At 37.0% G+C, this 23,597-nt stretch overlaps 1 protein-coding gene across 6 annotated transcripts in view; it reads left to right on the plus strand.

Moving 5' to 3' along the window:
• The window catches only part of TOX3 (TOX high mobility group box family member 3), a 77,722-nt gene that overhangs the window by 8,711 nt on the left and 45,414 nt on the right, over positions 1-23,597 (plus strand). For 2 of the 6 annotated variants that reach the window (XM_027647034.1, XM_027647035.1), the window contains exon 1: positions 8,489-8,585. The exons of the other annotated variants lie outside the window; for them this stretch is intronic. The gene's annotated coding sequence lies outside the window, so the exon portion shown is untranslated. Of the gene's footprint in view, positions 1-8,488; positions 8,586-23,597 lie in introns of those variants that run through there. 6 annotated transcript variants of the gene reach the window in all.

Consider the following 23,597-nt stretch of genomic DNA (forward strand, 5'->3'; position numbering starts at 1 on the left):
GGAGAATGATTTTGGACATTCACTACAGTTGAGTAGCTTTTTCTAAACAAACTTTTTCACTTATTGAGTAAATTACATGTCTTGTACTAAAAATATTTAGGGAACTACTATTCATCCTAGCACATACATTTTTTTTTTGTTAAAGGAACTGTAATTCTTATAATGCAGTTCAAAAAAAGGGAAAAAGAAAACTCCAAAACCTAAACACATACAGCTCAGTGCTTGAGTTATCATTATATTAAATTCCAGAATCCTTACTTCATTATTTAGCTGTCTACATTTTATAATGTTTATCTCTCCTGCACAGATTGTCCTTGAAGGATACAAATTTCAAACATACATACCTTAATTCAGGCACTTGCATACGTATGAGAATGTCAGAGCTTGATGTTTTTTGCTGAAATATTTTTCATTTTACAAAGGAAGCTTGGGAAGTTTATCTTATTCTTCCAGAGGTAAAGCAAAGACAGCAGTAGTTTAGTGGTATACTAAACTGGGGCTCTAAGTCATTCCTATTAGTGTGTGTTGTTAGGAAAAAATGGATTACAGTTATGCAAACGATTGAAACTCACTCTTGCAAATTTAGTGTGGCTATATATGCATAGGTTTTCCTCTCCTATAGCAGATGGTGAGAGACAATGGGTGCATGTATGCTGTTAAGATAGAAAGCTCCATGCTCACTCATCATCTGCCCTGCAAATATGCTCATTTACATCTGGGCTCTGCTCTGGTGCAGATGGGGTGATCTCTGGTGACTGGAGGCTGTTGTGTGCTGTGGTCATACATGTACCTACAGCCTGACCCTGACAAAGGTGGCCTCAGGTGATGGGAGAGTGTAGAAAGCACCAAGGAGCTCCCCTAAAGTAGAGGTGAATAGCAGAGACACAAGTATAGGTCTTGCTGGAGACAGTTTAGGTGAGGGATTTGGAAATTCCTGTTGCAGTATCAGCTCAGTAAATGGCATTTTATCTTCAGTATTTTCTACTGATCTTCTGGCACAGTAGTGTGCTGAACTGCTTCTTTCCCAGAGCAGCTGCCCCCTGCCTTAAGTATCTCAAAACCTCAGGACTATGCAGGCAGCTACTGCTAGGGAGCAAAATAGATCCCAAAATATTTGTCTGTCTAATCCAGAACTAAAAGTGTTGGATATATGATTCCTAGTCCTTGGAAGAGGAAGTGCAATGATCATATGAGTATGTCCACCAGAATGCAAATAATAGTTTGTATCATCACCCTACCTTGCATTAGACTGTTTTTCAGGAGCAGTCACCCCAGAGGTTTTATGATGTAGCTGAAGAGCAGGCTGTGAAAGAAAACCCCTGCATGCCAAAGGCAGCAACTGTGCAAGAACCTGTGCTGCTCCGAATGAGCACCTGTGATGATACTGATTGGATTGTGCAGTGTAAAATTTTCTGCAGCTCCTCTACAGAATGTACCATTTGTTATCAAGACATAGAGAGTTGCTTGTATATGGAATATACTTAGTAGAAGTGGATGTTTAAAATATTTTTAGATGTTTTCTCTACAATGGGTTTTAGTAAGATGATTGTAATAATGTACAGTAATATACAAAGAGTTTAAATTTAATGCTTAGAGATATTTGGAGTACTTAAGGTATGTGTGGAAATGACTAGTATGTGTGTTTTTTAAAATAATGATATTTTTTAGCAATTACAACTCTGATGTGTGCATGTCATGGACATGGATACCCACTCACTGTCTGGCTCTGGAGTGAGGAAATATTGACCAAATCCACTGGGTTGTCAAGAGCCTCATTCCCGTAGTATCACCTGCATCAAATGTTGTGTTTCATGCAGAGGTATCGAGTCCAGCCAAACCTGATAAGGAATTATCAGGATTTTCTAATAAAATCTGAAATAGAAATACGGGAAATAACAGCTTCTGTTCTTTGGCAGATACTCGAGATGAGGGTGGCTTGCATCAGCTGTCAGTTGTGTGACTCATTTGTTGCAGTTTTGTGCAGTGTCTGACAAAGCAAGGCCAGTCAATCTGTGACCTGTGGTTTGCGCTGCAGCTTTTATTAAATTTACAGTTAATACATGCCTATGTATTTGTTGAATTCTGACACTCCCTAAAAACCTAAGTAATGCTTTTGAATGATGATAATCTAATTTAAGAGGAGAAGAATTCGTACAGCACTAATCCTACCTTTTTATCTGTAATCACGTTTCCACTGCCGTAAAATTGAGGACTGTTATACAGACCTAATGGCAGGGTTGAATTTTCAAATGCTTCAAACTCTTATCTGATCGTCATCTTCTGTACTGGTACCTGTCTGTGATGTATTTATAGAGTGCCAGTCACCATAGTATCTTTGCAATGATTGCTACCAAAATTGAGAACTCTGAGGTGAAAATCTAATCAGGACTTTAGATAACAATGTCACACAAGAGCTTTCTGGTCTTTGCCTCTGTGCTCTGTTCAGATGAAGACTTTGATGAGATCATGCTTGCTGCCAGGTATTCATTATTTATTTTTGTAACAAGATTTCTATTTCATATTTTTCCACTGCATGTTAGCACATGTCAAAACAGTCCAAATTCTGTTTATACCTGAAACAATATATTGAAAAACACAGGCATTACAGGGTTGCTTAACTACCAAAACTAAAAAGGGAGACTATTACACAGCTGTTTCTGCTCAGGTACCTTGAATAGCTGAACAGATGTTTTCATGAACTTCTTCAGACACTTCACAGTAATGGGCAGATTAGCTGAAAATACTGTTTTCATCACATTAAAAATAACTGAGTCTTACGATCCGAGTGCTTGGAAGTATGATTGACCAGTGCTACAGACTGAACTCTGTTGGAGAAAGGTGTGCTACTAAAATTAGACAATATTAATTTATAATTGAAAATGAAAAAAGTTTTAAGGAGTTCATCTAGTTTTCAGTTTGTATAGTTCATTTGCCAGCTCTTGATGTCAGTGTTCGCTGTTTACTCCTGCATGACCGGTTTGCCCAGCAGCTCATGTTTTGTTGAAAAGCAAGAGGGAAAAGAAAAGCAGTCCATTCTCAAAAATTGCAAGTTGAAAGTATCCTTTAATGTCCCTTTAAGCTTGATTTAGAAAAAAAATCAATAGACATATACTGTTTTTTCTTTTTTATTTTTTTTCCTTAACTCTTGTATTTCAGCCTTGTTTATGCTCATAGGAGACTCATTCAGTGTGGGCATCTTTCACTTACTTCCATGGGCATTACATCAGGCCTGCCCTTGGCATTTCATGGCAGAAATTGTTATCAATGCCATGTTTTATTTTTGCTACCATAGCCCTTCTTACTGTCTGGGTCACTGCAGCCATGTATTGTCATTCCTGGCCAAAGACTTGTGAGGGCTAAAACTAATATGAAAGACAGTGGATGGTGACTTAGTGAAGTTAAAAATGAAGTGTATGTTGAGATGAAATGCCAGGATTTGGGCTGAGAACCTCTGAAATAAGGGACCAGAGGTCTTAGCTGCTGGCTGAGGTGAGAGCTGCAGAGGCACAGCATGGGTATCTCCTGGCTTTCCTCGTCTCCTTTACCAAGTACATATTGATGGTTCTGTAAAATTATGTTAACACAGAATATTTCTTGGACAGACACATTTACGTTTGGATTTTCTTTCTTTACATTGAATATTCTGAAGAATTCTGATCAGTTGGGCAACCTAACAAAAGGCTGAAAAGACATAACATTACTAGTAGGGTAGGTTTTGTGGAAAATGTAGTCTATATGCATATGGTTTTGGTCACTTGAGGCAAGGTGTCTTCATCTCTCCTTTTGCTTTCCTTATGAAATTTTTTCAAGAGAAACTCTGCTGTGTTTGGCACTTCAAGTGGATTTAGTTTATCCTGTAATTCTGTAAGCAGTTAATATGAGAAAAATTATCTAGATAGAGACCTAAAATCTAAATAGCTTTATACATCCAAAGTAATAAGGTAGGGTTTTTTTGGTTTGTTTTGTGGTGTGGTTTTATTGCTGTTTGTTGGTTGGTTTTTGTTTTGTTTTGTTTTGTTTTTTTGCAAGGAATCCATGCATGGAAACAACCTGAGCTTTATGAATCATCCTTTCTATTCCCAATGGGACAACTTCTGTATTCAAAGTCTCTGAATTATATAAAGGTTTGTAGGTTCAGGACATATTCAAGCACCTCAATATTGATTAACTGTCTAATTTTGATATGAAAAATAGTGTTAAAACCACGCAGGAATCAATTGCTGAATGTTGAAGTAGCTTATTTCCAGAGCAGATCATATTCATTTGCTGTTCTTTTTATACTACTCTCTTTATAGTTGTATGGCTTATACAAATAGTTGACTTTTGAATGGTTTAGGATACTGTAGTTCAGTATTACTTTCTTATTAATAAAAATGCTTTTGTTAAACTGTACTTTTATCAGTATACTGTTTACCTGATAGGGGATTAGCAGTCCTCTATTTACTTTCTTTAAATAAAGAACAATTTTATTAGGCCTGGAAAAATAATCATCTTGTTTGCTCTAGTAGGTTAATGCTGTTACTTTTGTGGGTTCTTGGTAAGCGTATGGATGAAATGATGATGATACTAGGCAGTCATGTAAATATGGGGATATCATGCTATTTATCTGTTGTAGGAAAAAACTTGGTAGTTATGATCTCCTACCACAGCCCAACATGATTCTCCAGTTGTTTTGCTTGATACAGTTTGAAATACATTAACCTTAGATTTAAAAAAAACCTACTCTATACATGTGGCAAAGTAAACAGAATTTTACAATGTGTTCTTTGCTCTTTTTACACAGCAGAATTATAAGTAAAAACAAGACTGATTTCAAGACTGTACACTGGACATACCAGAGGTGTAAACACATTGTCAGGTGCAAACACAAGAGCTTAGAATAGATTTGCACTACAAAGCAATCACTAGAGTAAATAATATGTTTATGCCTATGCGACTTCCTGTTTCTGTTTTATGAGGGTGTCCAGTAACTGTATTTCTAATGATAAAATGAAGTAATTTGTATCAATTTATTTTACTCTGCCAAATAATTAGCAAGTTCAAGATATTATTAAATGAAAGAATTTAACAGATGCTTCTCCTGTCCTGTCCTTCCGACATTTTTAAAACCTTCTTAAAGCTATCTTTATGCTCCTGTGGTGGTGCAGCTGAGACCCAAGGAGTGCATGTGGAGTGGTAAATCAGATATTATGTCACACAAGGCATCCTGGCTTCCTAAACAGTGGCTTGCATCACTGCTTCCATGATAGAGATCTACCTGTTGTTATGACATAGCAGAAGTGCTGGTAAGGAAAGCTGCCTGTGTTTCGTTCTCATACCTTCATCTAAGCCTTTTTTAACATAATAGTACTGTGCTGGGGTCTTGGATGATGCTTGTAAGGTGCACTGGATGTTGTATGGCTTCTTGCAACTGTTGTTTCAAGGATTTGACAAGCCATCCATGTGTGCATTCTCAGTTTTGATGGTTGTCTTACCGTGGTCTTTTTCAAGTGCTCTTTGAATCAGCCATCACTGTACATCAGTGGCTTCAGTGCAGTGGTTCAGTGCCTCATGCTCTCCCAGCCACCATGCCTTAGGGAGATGATGACTTGCTTCTGAAATTTTTCCTTTGTGGAATCAGCTTTGTGGGTGCCTTTGCTATGAGAGGACCCTCGGACCATGCTCTGCGTCAGCACGTTCCTTGGGTGATTTTCTCCTCTCCCCTTGACTCTGCTGCCTGCTCTGGCTTGGCCTCGCTGGCTGATAGCACATACCAAAAACCTGACATTCTTGGAGCCACCCACAACTGGAACAGAATTTCGTGGTCTGTGCAGTTCTGAGTGAATGAGGTGAAAGACAGGCAGTGTAATCTAGGGCTAAATATGACTCAGAGCGATTAATCAAAGATCACATGAAAGGAAAACATAGTTCTGTTCATTAAACACCTACTCAAGTAGGCAAACAAACAGCACTTCTGTGTTGTGCATGCACAGATGTGTGGTATGTTCAGTGTACAGCTTAGAGATCAATCTTGCTCTTCTACCTGTAATTCTTCTCTAAAAAAACAGCTGTAGAATGGTAGTGTAAACTTCTGTGTTTATTTTGCCTCAATCTGCAACTATAGGCTTAAGTAGCAAACTGGTTTTTTCTAAATTTAGTTGGAAAACAACTTGTGATAGGATAGCAGCCTTTTTCTGTTCTGTGCTAGAATGTGTTTGAGTAGGGATGGTGAAGATTGGCTTTGACTTCTATCAGCACAAATATATTGCTGGCGATAACATATCATACGAGTGTGCTGCCTATCTCCCTGTATTCTTGTCTCTAGCAAATAGCAATTTTTCAAGGAAGGTCTCAGAACTTGCCCTTCTGTTAATAGTCTGGTGGAGAGTTTACATACCAGAAAAGAATCCTGATTCTTCAGTTGATAGCATATTAAAGGAGGGTTTTTTTGAGCTTTGTGTTGGTTTTTGTAAAGAAAATTGGCATCTATCACTTGTAATATGTGTAACTAATAAATGTGAAATAGAAAACGTGACTCTTGGACAGTCACACATTTTTAAAGGACAAACAACGTGTATTGGTCTGCACCAGTTCTAACAAGCTTCCACTGCTTGGAAAACGTGGGGAGAGGCACTTTGCTCCTGCACAGAATGCAAACGTTAGGATACATACATCTTCTTTGGAGATCATGGGGCTACTTGCCATTGCTTGTAACTTTTGGATTGCTGATTAACTGAGTTCCACTATAGTGCACCTGCATCATATTCCATGTTATTTCTGTGTTTATGCAGAGTTATTCCTAAATAAAAGTTTTTAAAGTTATTCCATCACAAGGCATAAGTGAGAGACAGTGATGAGAAAGAGCTTGATTCATATTATGACTAACTGCAGGTGAACATTGTTGTTATGCCTCATTCTCAGTGACTCAAAAAGGACTCCATTAAAATACCGTGACATCAATAGAGTATTTTAAATGCATATGAAAGGATAAAGTCTGGAAATCATAAGACTATAAATATCTATCCATATTATTTATGCCTAAATAAAACATTTAGATCTTCTGAGTTTCATTTATTCTCTTCATGGGTGAGACCTGATATCAAGGATACATCTTGCTTTCTGCCCCTCAGATGTAACATTTTTCCTTTTAAAATAAGTGTGAAAATTAAAAAAGGAACAATTCCTTTGGAGGAAAATTGTATTCATGAACTCAGACTGAAACTTTGCAGCTACAGTGAGTACAAGCAATACACTGCAAATCTGGCACAGAATGTTGACAGTGAAAAATCTTTAATCTCCTACTTCCTTTTTACTTGTTTACTTTCTTTTTTTTTTACAGGTTTTTTCTATTTCTTCTTATTTTGTTGAGTCTTAAAAGTCTTACTTCATCATCCACACTTCTGTGGTAGGAAACAGTCATTGTGCTCTCTGCTGCCAAAGGAAATGGCCATTTGTTGATTTAAAAGAAGAACAGAGAAAGGGCTCTCCTCACCTTGAGGAGAAAGAGGGAATGGTGGCTAGGGAACACTGCTAAACATTTACAGTTTGAGGATCAAGTATTTTCAGTCCGTCTGCGTTCCTAAACTTCTTGTAGTTCTGGGTGGTGTTTGCCTTTTATTGTGTCTTGGGGTTTTTTTGGTTGAATGGGTCAGCAGGGGGAGAAGACGGTGAAAATACATGTTATTTACATTTTAAAATTTCCTGTACATTTTGAAGAACTGATCTTTGACTCTCATTTGATCAAAAGAAAGAGAGAGGTTTGCCTTAGCTTCCTCGTTTTGTTGGCTTATGGCACCAAGCAAAGGAGCTCCTACCTACAGCCCTTTTGTTTTCTGAAACTCTAGTTGTCAGAGATCTTTGAATAAGAAGTAACAGGGTTTTAGATGATCAATCTCACTATGTATGCTAGAGCAAGGCTAGTTGCTTATTGATCCCAACTACTGAAGTTTTCGCTGTGAAGCTGATTTATGTTTATCTTAAAAAAACCGAGTCAATGAGAGAAACAAACTGAACTTCATGTAAGAACTGATTTAAAACATACTCCAACTTTTTCTTTCTCATCCTTACTTTGTGAAAATCTTCTGTGGATTCAAAAGGAAAGGGTGCAATCCTGCTCTTGCATGTAGGTGTATATGCTCTTTGAAGAAGAGAGTTGTGTCTGCTTTTGAATTGAGCTTCGTAAACTTGCTGAGAAAATTCAGCTCAGAGGATTTATTTTGAAATAGTAGTTTCTTGGGTACTGAACCACTCATTTCCTAAAAGGATAAAACCACCTGCTGACAAAACAAAAAGGAATAGGTGCTACTGATGATGCCCTTACCTGGGGCCAGGCTGTAACGTTGGTAAGGGTTAACGCTGTCTGCTGGAAAGCACCAGATCTGTTGGGCCTCTTATCATTACCAGAAGCAACACATTTGCCTCACTGGAAATCATAAACACAGTCTACAATTGGTTTTGTCTGCACTTATACTAAATAAATGAATGATTATTATGTTTTCTCCGGCTTAGATACCAAACAAAAATGAAGGAAAATGCTACATTCAGCTGAGAAGGTGTAGATAATCTTCATCTCTGAAGTGTGAAAGAACTGACACATAAAATTACAGGTCTGTCAGCAAAGGATTGCTTTTTTGGTTGTGGGGGTTTTTTCATTTTTTTTTTTTTATAAGTACCTTGGAGTTAGAGAATTTATTTTTCTTAAGAAAAGAAGACATAAGAGACTTAAAGTATTTAGGCCCTAATGGCAATACTGGAAACAGCAGGTGGAGAAAGAAAACAGTGTTGTTCCAAATGTGGCTGTACAAACACTGGCTATGAGCTTAGAATGGGAATGAGAGGAAAGGCTTTCTCTTCCAGGGGACTGAGGTGCTGAGGCAGCTTTCCCATAGTGGTGGGGACAAAGGAGCAGTCGTCACTTTTAAGGCTCACAGTTGATACCAAATGTCATATACTGTGGGTGGAATGAAACAGGGGTCGTGGGGCTGCTTATACTTTTAATCTTGTTTAATGTTGTTCTTTTAGGCTTCATCTTTACATTCCTAAACATGTGATATTGAAGTTGTGTTTTGTATTCTGGGAGTCTTCCAGAGTGAGTCTCTGTGAGACTCTGGACAAAGCAACCGCAGGTGTGATAGTTACTTACAGGCTCAATAACAATTTTGAAGTTTTGCATAACAGCTAGCAAAGAAAATTTATGTGTGAAGTCTAATTTTGTGTTGGAAAACAATTAGAAATGAGATTTATAGATGGTGGATAGTTATCTAGAATCTTGTAGTGAATGTGAAGCGATTACTTAGTTTTTCCTTCACAAGTGTTGTGCGTTTCCTTGGTGGTGGAGAGGGAGGGAAAGGCCTTTAAGTGTTTGAAAGAGGTGATGAAGCAATCCACATCTGGAACTTTAACAGTCTCTAGAAGAGAGAATTGTTGGATGGTTTGTCTTGATGTGGGTGTTTTGTGAGTGCACATCAGGTAATCATCTGCTTCATCACCTCCATGCTGTGCTAACTGGTATCTACCTCTATTCCCAAGTTTCTAAAAATATCCTGTTCTTGCTGATCTCAATAAAAGCTTCATTTTCAAAAAGTGCTTGGAGTGTGGAGCTAAGCAGGCCTTCAGAGAGATACACGAAATGCTTGCAAATGTTTATAGCCCATCTTAGCACCTGTATGTGTTCTTCAGCAATGCAAGTCTGTTTCTCTTCTCTAAAGGTCATAAGAAATTGGAAATTATGATAGTGGATAACTATTTTGCCTTTAATCCATGAAGACAGAGTATGTAATCTTGTGTGGGTAAGAAGTTCCATCTGCCAGTACTGTTGTAAATATTCCAGCAGTCATTCAGTTGAACTGGTTTTGAGTTTCAGATTCAAGAAATCTTTAGATTAATCTCAGAAGGTCCAGAAAAAAATAATTAAAAAGTGGCAAATATCAACTAGTTTTAAGAATTGGATGGTTGTTTCTGAACACTTGTAACCTAATTTTTAATCTGATTATTTACCTTTGCTACGTGATTTTCTCAGAATTACTGAGCTCTGAAACGTACTGTGAAGATTTGCTGCTTGGTTATAAGGCAGTTTAAGTGCAAAAATCTTATTGTCAAATTTCATTGCTGCTATTTCTTAATATGTCTTGGGACAGATATGCTAATTTTGTGTCATTAAAATGTGATTAAAAACCAGTATGCAATTTTTTTCAAGAAAATTCTAGCTTGGTCTTTTTTTGAAGTTGAAAGTTAAACTTTGAAGCAGGTGACTGTAGCTGATGTGAAAGTTTTCTTCAAAGCCTTAATTTTCCAAAGTAATGATTGGTCCTACTTCGGCTGCTGAATACTAACGGTGGGATTTTATTTGTTGATGCTTGTGCATCAAAATGGGCAATGAAGTATTTTATCTGGATGGAAAAAAAGAAAGTGAAAAAAGTACTATTTTTCATGTCAAGTGGACTTTAAAAAAGGGACTGAGAAATGTGTTAGCCTTTTTTAGCATCACAGACCCCTGAAGCTCGATGACAATGCGTTTATCCTTGGCCTAATGCATCAAATACTTTTTATGGCATACTGGTTGGAGAGATATGGGCTGGGGTCTAACTGGCAGGGAAGCACATCTGTTGGAAAGGACCAGCAGGTCCTGATGGATTGAAACATAAAAAGGGCCAGCAAGATGGTCAGTACCTGGCACACTTGCCCTGTGATCAGGGGCTCGGGGAGCAGGACTTGGCCAGCCTGGAGAAGGGAAAACTTCAGGGCACTTGAGAGCAGCCCCGGTCCCTGCAAGGAGATGGAGCCAGGCTCTTCACAAGGGTTTGTGGTGGGATTGAAGGTAAGAGGCACAAACTGGAATGAGAGTTTCAAACTGGAAGTAAAGAGGAAAAAAAAATGACTTTGAGGATAAGGGAGTCTTGGTACAGGTTGCCTCAAAGGGTTGTCTCTGCCCTTGATGGCTTGTAAGGCCTGACTGAAGAAAAGCCCCAGGCAACTAGTTCCTCAGTTTGGTGTGGCCTGTGCTTTGAGCAGAGTTTGGATTAGGGATCTCCTGGTGTCCCTTCCAACCTGAATGATGCTATGGTTGCACAATGTGAATAGGTAGCGAAGATTAATTTGATCCTTCCTGCGCTGTTTTAGAAAAACATAGTTCTAGAAGAGTGGCATTGCTTCAGCCTTTGCCTGGCAAGTCCCTGCAGTGGGAGAGTCAAGCCTTTGTTTCACTTTCAGGATACCCATCTTGACTCTGCTGAGGAAGAGTTTGTTTTCCAGTGTGAGTGAGCTGGTCACTTTGACCTGGCAAGACCATATCATTTTAATGCAGCCAGCTGGGTCCCTCTTCCTTTGTAGTTGTATATGAACTTATGACATCCTGAAAGAAACAATTTTTGTTTAGTTCCATGTAATCTTATTTTAAGGGACTGCTAGATAGAGCCCATCAGTTTGGTTTGGCAGTTGTAACAGTGTAGAAGGTAAGTGTGTAAAGACTGTTTCTTTCAAACTCCAATTTGGAAAATGTGTCACTGGTACCTGTTAACTTTGCAAATAAGTGACTGGGCTGTTGCTTTTATAATTAAGTTTTAAAGTTTCTTCTTTCCTTCTTCAGAATTACAGTCACACGATAGTTCAGGTTTTTTTCTCTATGCTGCTTTTTAAAGAAGTTAATCCAGAGGAAGGTAGTTCATACATCATAATTTCCTAGAAACCCTGTTACTTTTGACACCTAGAAAAACAGATCCCAGTAGTGTAGCATAAATTTGGAGATATGAAGTAGTTTTCCCAGAAAATAAAACTTTATTTTGCACAGCATTCGTGGAAGAAGGTTTTTGAGGGATGCTTCTAACTTTAGTAGACTCTAATTGCTGCATTCTACATTTCTTCCTCCTCTCTAGTTTGATGCCAGTTGCTGGTTACGTGGAGGCTAAAGTGCCCGTGTGTGAGAGGAATGGGGAATGTGGCGAATTTTCAAATCACGGAGTGAATAATTTGATATTTTTCGAAATCCTAGTTCCAGCCTAAATCTTTGTGGTACGTAGTGGTACCCAAAATGTTTGTGTGTAGTAGGATGTTTTGGGTTCTACATTTAAGATACTAGAAAAGTTCCTGATTTTTCAAGGGATGGATATTATAGTTATGAAAATGAACTGCTTTAATGTCTCATGCCCATGCCCAAACCCTTCCCTCAATCACCATCTGTACTGGAATAAATTAAGCATTGACTGTTTAGTGCAATCTGAGAATAGGAAAGTATGAGAATCATCATGATAGTGATTCAGATCATTACTACAAGAGAGCAGCCTAATCAAATTTCTTTGTTGGGCAGGAGAGGACAGGACCTAAACACTGAATTTGAAAAGGACTCATGATTATCTTCCAAAACCCAGGATTTTGCTGTCATTGAGATCTGCTCCAAACATTGAAAGGAGTAGTAGATTGAAAGTAAAGTATCACCACCTTTATATCTTAGTACCTTTCAAAGAAGCTTTTTTATTCTTATTAAAGTATTTTATAATCACAGTAATTTATTAATCAGAAGTAATGAGCTTTTCCAGCTTTAGAGACATTAGTCACAGAAGTCACATATCCTAGAAAATATGGACCAGGAGTCCTTACATATGGGAAAAACATGGTGCTGCCTTTATGGAAATGGAGCTTTCCCTGTGTTCTTTTGTATTAGTTAATAGAAACTCTCCTTGAAAGGAAAAGGATACTCATCAAAGAATGTTTTATGAAACAGAAAAACAGAACTCATAAACCCTGTTGGATTCCAAGAGTTATTACATTTTACATCATATACAGTTTATTTTTCCAGATGCCAAGTTCAAAATAATGTATTTTTAATACTACTTGTAGGATTCTGCAGATTCATAATAGCACGTGACGTGTTAATGTCCTCTGCAACATCCTACTGGTCATATCCAACTGTGATAAACAGTTGTATATGCTATAAAAGTGACATCTGTTATAAAAACAAAGATAACGCAAAAGGATACAAACAATCCCTTAAATTTGTAAAGACTGTTGCAGATCTTGAATGTTAATTTAAAGAAAAAAGTACATGGTAGTGCTAAGTTTATGCTTTCAGTTAATAGTCCTTTATTCCTTCAGGAAAAAAATCAAGCAGCTATACTTTAAATGAATTTAATGAACTGCAAAGACTGACATTTTCACTATAAAAGTCACACTTCATTTAATGAAGTAGTTAAATATTGATGCTATATTAAAATACAGGCTGAATAAAATTGGCAATATGGTTTTCAAAATAAGAATTTAAACTGTGTTTTTTCTTGTTATATTGAAAATTTCATGAACTGAAATACAACAGAATATCTCCATAATAAACAGAAGGCACTTTGTTGAAATAACATTAAGGTTGAAAGACACAAACCTGTAAAAGCAAGAAAATCAAGTCACCGTACTCTCAACTCAGCTTAAGCACTGAATCTTTAAATAGATGGATCCAAGATTTTTACCACTGAAGTGCAGTATTTTCTAAAATTCTTGAAAACAAAGACAGATTGTAACCCTGTGCTACAGGTGGTACATAAAAGGCCTAGACATGTTTACCCAGGATGAATAGTTATACAGTGATTTTGTTTGATCTTAATTCAAAGTACTTGTGTTTTAAGTGCTATGATTTTGATGGCACTATTCTGGCAAAGCTCTGTTGCCTGTGTTGTGGTTTCCACGCATTTCCATCGGCGTAGTTTGAATTTTCAATTTAATTTTTATACCTGTACTTTCACCACAATGCCATAATATTGACAGTGGATGCAGGGATATTGCTGACAAATGTGGCCATGGTTGTTCCCGGCTCCAACACCTTTATGACGGTAAAGGGAAAAGAAAACAAGAATGAATGTTACCACAGATGCAAGTGGGACCAATGATTGAGTGATGATACGATTGTCTTCACTTTGATGGATTGAATTATGTTGTACTGTACTTCATAAAGCTGTACCAATTCTGACATCAGGCTTCTGTGTATAGTAAAACACTGAGGATGACATCTTTGGCTCATTGAAGTCAATGGCAAAACTCACATTAATTTCAGCCGTCTGTAATTTCATTCTCAGTAGCTGACTTATAAAACAATGGCAAATTGATTTAGTACATTTTTTTTCCCCTTGGGAAAGATCTCTGCTCCATGTAAAATGATTTGTCTTTTGACTTTCATGCTCTTACTTTGAAAATATGAATTTTAATTCAGGATAAATACAGTCTGATTTTTCCCCTATACCTATGGTCCCGTAAGCATCAAAGATGGCGAAAAAGAGTGGAGCTATTTTGAAAGTGGCAGGTTGCATTTATAGTTATATACACAGTTGCTAATTGAAACTGCTAAGGAAGGCAGCTTTCCTGTGGAAGACTAGCAAATTCTTTCTGTGACTAGCAGCTGTCAGGTGTGGTCTCTACATGTGTTGTTGGAAACCTTGTTTAGGTGTTTGGGTTTTTTCCGTTTACGTGCAAACATCTCCAAAACAACAACAAAGGAAACACTGGAATCTGAAGAACTAATTATATAAACATATTTATATTTGGAATACATGCAGCATTTGTGTTTATGATAGTGATCTTCAAAATTCTTCGTAAGATGCCAGATCAGCATCTAATTGTATAGTTATGTCTCCTGGTATTTTGCCGCAGCAAGCACTGAAACACGAACTACTGAAAAGAATCTAAAATGTTGTAGGGTATTATATAAAATCACTGAATTTTACCTAGAATTAATAGAGCATTGAGAATTTCTTCCTCTTCTAGACATCATTCCAGAGAAGAGAAGGAAATGGATGTCAAATATATGTTTATTCTCTTCATTGTCCTAAACTAGTTCAGGTTCTGCCATACCCGTGGCTCTTGGTGGCTGATCTGCTTCCTGCTTAAGGCAGCAGTCCCAAGGAATGGAAAAGGATGAGTCACAACCCAACGAGGAACACATGGTGACATGTTTAGGAATCTGTGTCCTTATGTTGGTAAATCTTTAATGGAAGAATTGTGAAAGGTGCTTGGGAGAAGGTGTTTCTATACTGCAGATATTCAGTAGTTATGTATTAGAATCATAATAGTAAGACTGTGGCAGTGCTGCTGTCTTTAACAGTAGTATGGGGAAAATGTTTTATTAAACACTAATTTCACTAGTTATTTAAGAAGTAGCTGGCTTTGCACGCATTAATCTCTTTTTCTTTTTAATTCAAGGTTGATGGTCTAGGTCTTAGACATTGTATTTATGAATAGGGCACTCAATAACTATGCAAAGTATCTATTTCTCTCATGGGAATCTGTGCTTTGATATATTCTGATCCTTATTAAATTTAAACAGGATCAAATTTATACAGCTTTGGCAGAGATTTATTAAAATACACTGAGTGGACAGCTTGTGGGAGTGCAGTGTGCTGTAATAACATATGCCTCTTACCAGAGAATAGTAATTATTGAGAATCAAATAAATCTGTAGGAGGTTAAGTATATATGGAAAAGATATCAATTGTAGTTTTCTAGAACCAGACAGAAGTACTGTCTGAAGATTTGTTGCTGTATAAAGAAATGAGCCACCCTTATAAAACCCTAAATATTTAAAATGTCATTTACCAACAAAGCTAATGTTCATCCAATCTTCAAAAAATGTTAATGACATTTGCTCAGTAGCATTAAATTCATTATTTAGTGTTCTTCATCTGCATAAGCAGCTATTCACATTTATACCAAGATTTATTAGATGTAATTGAAAACTGTTTGTTACAAAGTTCTGTGAATTTATTTTCTTAATCAGAATCATTGTGTCCTTGGAAAGAAAAGTCCAGAATAATGGTTGTAGATTTAACAAAAAAAAATAAATATTAATGTTAAAAATATATCATGTCTATCATTCATCCAAAGTTCAGCACTGGTCTGTTTCAGCTTAGATTTAAGTTATTGTATGTGATAATTTCACTAGCCTAAGAACTGAAAAATTGATAGGTGGGTCAGGAAAAGCAGTAACTTCTGGCATAACCTTGGTTTTGATGAAGCTTCTGTTATTTTGTGATACAATGCTTTGGAATTTCAAAGCTTGAGACCTGTAAAAATGGTGATTTTTTTTTTTTTTTCACTAAACATGGAAAAAAGACAAGCCAACCATCGGTGGGTAGGTGTGAGGGGAACAATATATATCCATGCCTTCAGTGCTCCTAGCAGAAAGATTCCTGGTTACAGATTAAGACAGGAGAATCTGGTAGAATGCATTCAAGTTTGTGAGTCATGGGGAGGTTGTCCAGTGCTTTTGGAAACACAGCAGAGACAGGGGGTTCAGAGTCTTCTGTGCTTTGGATCTTCTAAGCAAATTTTCTTGGGAGGGCCACAAAAGAGGTTTCTTTAGATACCACCCAGGTTCCTTCAGTTACATATGGAGTTTGCTACCTTGTTTTCCATCAGACTTCTCTACTGATGAATTCAATCTAAAATAGATTTGGTTATAAAGCAGTAGTTGAAAATCTGTAGTTTTTGTGCTGGAGTAATTTGTAATAAACCATTATCATGATTTTTACAGTTTAGGGGTGTTCAAAATTAGCAGTATCCAAATAATTCTGTATGTGGGTGTGATGCAGCACTAAAGCAACCTTTGACTCTGGACTTAGCTAGAGATGGTTTAATCAAGTAGAACTTCATTTAGACTGTTCTGCTTCCGTTTCTCCCTGTGGCATGAAAGGAATGGAGTAATTTCAGCAGGAAATGTATTTCTCTGGGCTTATTGTGTTAAGACAGTGACTTTTCTAAAGAAAATGCATTTAGATAGAGATTATATTTGATTTAAAACTACTACCATCAGAATTCCTCTGCATTTTATTATGAACATCTAGAGAAAGCTGTGTAGTTTCTTTGTAAGAAATTTAAAAGATATTAATTTTGGTAAAAGTTTTTTTAAGTCTTTATGCTTGAACAATTGTATCCTTTTTTAAAAAAATTGCTGATTCACACTGATGTACATGTGATGGAAATCTAGTTCACTCCTGATCAAACTCATGGTGGTTCTTTTATTAGTCCTTTGTCCTGTTCTTCTTTCCTCCTATGATTCCAAGCATAGCTCAAGATTTTCCTAAAAAAACTGATGAAACCTGATTACTTCAAGCAAGCAAGTGTATTCTCATAAAATAACATATGTTCTCTTTCTATCCTTTATTATAAGAGAAGAAACATTGTGTATTTGTTAAAATAAAAGTCAGGGCATTTGAGTTCCAATTGCATTTACGTTGTTACAGGGCTGTGTGACCTTGGGCAAGCCGTTTGTTGTGCCTGTCCCTCCCTGACTTGATCCATGAAAGTAGAGATGATAGTAAGTAGGGACCTCCTGGTAGTGCTCTGGAGCTCAAGTCATGGTTGTTGTGTTGGGCACTAGAGACCTGCCCAGGCCCTGCTGCAGGCATTTCTGCACTTTCATGCATATTATGACTGTGTCTAGCATATGTTGTTATATATGAGATACATGTGTATATATAATGTATATCAGCAGCTTTGACTACCATCCCGTAGAATTATACTTCACAATGAGCCATCTTTTGACACTACTGAAATTTTTGTTTCCAGTTGTGATTATAGGAGAATAAAGGGGTAAAAAGTAGGAGCGGATTCTGTATCGTAAATCCACAGGTGTTTTGACTCAGAATTTTTATTTCTGTGGTGTCAGGGTTTTTTTTTTTAAAAAGTAGGTGTACTGTAACAATATACACATGGATTTTAGTTTATATGGGGTTAATAAAACTGATTATGTTAAAAAGAGGAATTGTAAAGTCAAATTGTAAAATAAAGACTAGAATAGCAGCCTGCTTAGAATTTTATGCAGATAGCAATTCTGTATGGTGGAGAACTGCCCAATTGTCTTAAAATTTCACATTTAAGTCTGTATGGAGTCAAGTAATTGTGGGACAAAACTGGGAATCAAATGTGCTGCAGCTGTAAGAAAACGTTCATCTTGTCTGTTAAATATTTATAGGTCAAGCTTTTCATTTTCTAAGCCAATTAGAGAAAACACAATGTTTTGCAACTTATTCCTGTTGTGTTTTTTTTGAAATATACTAATTTCCTTTGGTGCAGTATAGATGAAGGAACCCTTTACTTATAAACAGACGTAAGGTAGTTTCTAGCTTAAGCACAGGAAATTTATTGATATAAAAGGTAACTTTATTTGTTGATGGAGAGTAGCCAAATTATGCTGGTTTGTATTTACTTTTATTTAATCTGATATATTATAAAAAAATTAAATATTCCAGGTTTTTAAAGTATTTTAGAAGGGCAATCATCTTTTGAAATGATTTCCTCTTTTAGTGTCTCAGATCAAAGATATTGTGATGAGATATTAGGCTATGAAGTTATTCATTCATCACAGTAAATCAGGTTGGCAGAGTGACATATAAAAGATCATCATCTGTATTAGTATCTTCAGGGTCAAACAATCATATTGCATCTTACTTTGAATTGTTGCTACTGGCTATAGCTATACTACAGGCCCTGAGAGAAAGGAGGATTCTTAATTGTACTGAGGGGATTATTAAGAATTTTTAAAAATGAACTTTTTTGTATTTTTAACTAAAATTCCTCTTGACTGCGATAATTGGATGTTTTGTATAATGCAACAATAAAATTTGTTTGCAGATGTAAAACAATTTATGTAATAATTACATTGAGTGTTTTGTGCACATTCTATGAAGACAGTGTAAGCTAAAGGCAATAGCCTTGTACTATTTGAAGACAGCTAAATAATTGTTCTGAAATGTCAGTGGCTGTGACATTCTAAAAACACTGACTTTCTCTTGAGTGACATCTATTTCATCTCAGATTCAAAATGATTAATTAATAATGCTGAGATAGGGAAAGTTTTAATTTGAAGATAACATATGAGGTACAAGATACTAATTGCTCCAAAGATAACATGCTAATTAGAAGGTTCATGCACAGTTGTCTAAGGTTAACTGTACATTGAAATACTTGGAATAGAAACCTAATTATAATCTAGTATTTTGAGTGCTGTGTTTTTTGCAAAGGTAGCATTTGTGCTTTCTGATTTGCTTTTCTTTGGGAAGAATTATTTATGCAATGTTCCTTTTTGCAGTGAAGGTAGTTCAAAAAGGAAACAGGCATTGTAAGCCAAGGATTTAGAGCAGTATAAATAGTTCTGTGTTGAGTATTAGTTCCAAATGCAGTTGCGAAGATTGTCTCCAAATAAATAAAGTTGGTTTTGAAGAGAAACAAAACACAAAGCTCTCACATCTTAAAAAGGGAGTTGTTTCTACCTGTTAGATGCTTCATATTTAGGTGGAGGAATGATGCACAGTGTATGCAAGGTAATTGATATAAAAGTGTTAAATATCAGTGCCTACAGTTTATGTGGTGATCTGGAGTCTGTCCCTGGGCCAACCTCTGTCTTGTTTTCTTAGCAAAAAAACAGAAGGAGAAAAATACAACTCCTGTGGCTGTCCTATGATTTATTCTGTTGCAGAGCAATTTTCCAGCACAGCGGTTCCTACCGTTCCTTCCTCTGTCCTCAGCAACCTTTTGGAAGTTTCAGTGTCACCTTATCCAGCTCACAGGAGTGAAGCAAAAGCTTCTGGCTCTGGAGAGCATTTGCTTTCATCTGCAGGAAGGCTGCATGTCAGCACTGGCTCCAGGCACCATGAGATTGGTCTGCCATTTGTGCCATGAGTAGTGTAAATAGATATTGTGTGTAATGCAAGTGTCGTGGCTTAAGATACAAAGGTTATCTCACGCTGAACATGCATGACTTTGTATTGTTCTCCATGCAGGGCTATGCAGTGGAGATAGACCTTTATGTTCTTCCTGGATTAAAACCAAACCAGCAAATTCACACCAGAATAAAACTGGATTAAGTGGTAGTGAAGTGGGTTCTGAATTCTTACCTGCATGAAGTAATGGCTCTGGACATTGTGATCTCACACCAGTGTTAGCGTTCGTTCTTTGTTGGCTCGAAGGGAGCAACCATTCTTAGGCTCTATAAACCACTTATTCACTGACTGAAAGTGCAGAGTAGTATCACTTATATTTTAAATCATCAAGGTGAATAATGGAAAAAGTCTCTGTGCAGGAGAATTAAGCAAATATTTAAAGAACATAAATCTTCAGTCTTGGCTTTCTCCAGTGCTACTGTAGGCAGCAGCATCAGTTGCTGCTCTGTGCAGATATATTTGAGTTGCACACAAATACTGCATGTACAGCTAAAATAGCTTCATATCCCTAATATTGTGCATTGTACAGTCATGCTTGTAATAAGAAAAAAAAGAAGTCTTATTTGAGTCAGCCAGATCAGTTACCAGAATAAAATACATCAGTAACTTCTTATGAGTGCTGATTCTGTAGTGCCAAGAACCAATTCACCAAATAATTTTTCTGCAATTTAGAAACCTGAATTGTTGAGAAGTTTATATCCTACTATGTCAGACTGAGGTCTAGAGAGAAAGCATCTAAATCCAAAAGTATGGGCTTTAAAATTCTCTACTTCAGTGTTCTTTTCCCCAAAGTCCATAAGGACCAGTAATCTTTCTCAAAAGTCTTTATATCTAGAAAAAATTCTTGTGTTTCTACGGTTAGCCAGCAATGCCACCATTTTGCAGAAGGCCTGGTAAAGGGAAGACCACAGGTGATAAGACCTAGGTCAAAGGCAAGAATCAAAGGACAGTGTTTTGCAGATCTAACCCTAAGCCAGCAGAAGGGGACTTCATGTTTTAAATGTGGCACTGGTACACTTAAGGAGCAAACAAATGCCAGTGTATCTCCAAAGACAGGCACATCTCAACTCAGCCTGTAAGCATGTGTCTTTCTATTGCTGTTTTTGGATGTGTAACAAACCTTACAGAACAGAAGTCAAAGCAAATATGAAGTATTATTTTATAACCAACAATTTGCTATAAATAGAGGCTGTAGAAATATTACCACTTCTTTTTTTTCCGCCTTTACCAACTGGATAATGTACAACCTGGTAGTTAAATTTTGGAGCCCAATTTACCCTTATCCTTATAGATTTAAGTGCTTTTGGCTTATTTGCTTGGCCTTTGGAACAACAGTCCTTCAAGTTTTACTACTTATATTTTAGTGTTACCTCAAATCTATACCCTGCGATGTTAGAAATTTTACTGTTTTCGTTAGACGCTCCGGGCCAAGAGTTACAGAAAAGTTCAGTAAGTTGATCAAGGTCATGCAGACTCAGGTGGCAGAATTAGGAATTGTAAACATATTTCCTTAGCTGTAATTCCATCCTTCCTTTCCTAGTAAGTGTTTTTTAGCCAGATGTAGAAACCTATAGGTAACTCCGCTGAGACAGTAAAACATGTATCAGTGGCTTCCAGGGAAGAAATTAAAAAGCTGCCTTGGATTGTAATCAGTAAAAGTCCCCAGCTGGTTACAGTTCCCTGGGCTTGGGAGACTGCACTGTAGAATTAAAACTATTTCCCCTGCCCTTGGCACAGGTTGGGTTTTGCTGGGTTACCCCATTTGTGTCGCTGAGGCCTCTCTAACTCTTAAGGGAATCATGTTCAAGAAATAAATAAAAGAATTTGTCTTCCAAGAGTAGTGATTCCAAATCAGTCCTAACAGATGTGAGAATACTTCTTGTGCCAGCAAAATTAAAAATGCATAGGAATATGTTCCTGTTGGTTATTGCTTAGGGATGGAGAAACTGTCATATATGATTTTAACTTAAATGGCACATACCTTTTTTTAAGAAAAAGCTCAAAGTGAGCATACATAGACATACAGATTCAAATTAGTGAAGTTACGTAGGGTTTTTCATAGGGTATTTGTACTTTTAGTGAAGTGCATTTAATTAGAGTGGACATCGTTTAAGTACTCTTAATTTTCTTTTTCTCTTCTGCTTTCTAGAACAGACCTTAGCATCCAGTAAGGTGCAAATTAATTTCCTCCAAAATAAAGATAGCTGAACAACCAACTACTTGCTGAAGCAGTAAAAGACATATTATCCTATGCAAATCAAATTTCTGCTTACGTTTTTTTCTTATGTAGACTTCAAAATTCACTAAGCCCTGTAAAAAAGGTAATGTTTATGAATGTTTTCCTGAAAAAATACTGAACTGTGTTCTGCTTCACATTGCATTAAATTATTCTCTTGGCATTCAAAATACTGCTTTTTTCAAAGCAGCTTATTTGTAGCATCTGAATTTTTTAAAATAAAGAATCCATGTTTCATAGTCAATGACATCTCAGGCCTTTTCAGCCTGGGGATATCTGGGTAACAAAAGCTTGGTTCTTCGGATCACCAAATGCCAGAATTCTCCATTATTCATGGTTGATTTTTTTTTAACAGTGTGGTTCCATGTAAGGAAGATGCTCTTCTGTAGACAGTCCTTACTGTCTTCTCTACAGAAATGAATTTGATGATCTTTGAAATAGAATGCTGAAAGAGCTTATTTGAGTGGAATGGGCTGAATTGTCCTGTCCCATTGAGCAAGTGATGGTTAACACATTGCCCGATGGTGTAACAAATTTCAGGCCTTGAAAATAGAGCCTTTAGGGCAGTTTACTTAACTGTGGTAACAGCAGAATTTAGGGCAGTTACCTAAAAGCTCAGTCTTTCAGTATTTCACAGAGGTTATTGTTTTGGAGTCATTATCCCAGAGATCATTATTTCGTTGTAGCAGAGGTTCACATCAGAAGATTTGGAAGATGATGCTTCAAGGAGTTACTGTCTTGGCAAGTCGTAAACAGATGTTTTGGTTCAAAGCTGGTGAATGTGCTGCATGAAGATACCAGTCAAATTCCACGTTAACAGAATATTCAAGGGACAAAGGACCTTTTCTAGCAGCTTTTGATCAGCTCCCTCTAAAGGGAAGTGCTGTTACGAGTATTGCTGCAAGCGTGTCAGTGGCACTGTCCTGGAAATGATCATCAGCAACTTGTAGCACAGCATGTCATGTCAGAAGTGTTACAGCCAGTATAGAAGGTGTTTGGTAGGAAAAAATCTATCTGAGAGCAGTTTAAACAAGCTGTAACAAGAGCTAAGGCAGATTAAGCTACTACAATAAATGAGGAAGAGACGCTCAATGAAATTGTATCCTGAGGACAACATGTGTCAGATGCAAATCTATTACTACTTCTAAAGAGAAGCAGTGTGGGGTTTTTTAATTTTGTTTAAGTGTAATAAACAGTTGGTGTAACTAACTGGTTTGGTGATTCAGGGCTGATTGTTGGCGAGGGAAAAAAAAGAAACTTGAATTTTTAAGTATCATAGTTAGAACTCAGCTGTGTAGACCACAGCAGGGATATATCATCACTGTTATTCTCAAGGAGCGCAAGCAATGCCTACCTGCAAGTAGTTGAAATAGTGGACAAACAATTGTCAAAATTTGGGCTTCTCTAAGCCATACCTGTGAATGAGTTCAAAGACCCTCTGAACTCGCTCTTCCTCATAGGCCAGGTTGTTCCAAGCATACCAAACATAACTTGGAGAGAATTCTTTCCTTTGCAGGAACTGGAAACATGCTAGGTATAGCTCTCGTGAAAGTCAATGACTTTCTAGGTATGATGCTATGAAGTGCTTAAATTCTGAATGTGTCCACTGAAGTCTTTCCTTGCAAGCTTTTTTTATTGATGCACATTTCATAACTGAATGAGTTCAGTATCACAATGCAGTATCACTGTAT

This window comes from Corapipo altera, unplaced genomic scaffold (assembly GCF_003945725.1).
Source record: "Corapipo altera isolate COAL_440 unplaced genomic scaffold, ASM394572v1 62, whole genome shotgun sequence".
Classification (NCBI taxonomy): Eukaryota; Metazoa; Chordata; class Aves; order Passeriformes; family Pipridae; genus Corapipo; species Corapipo altera.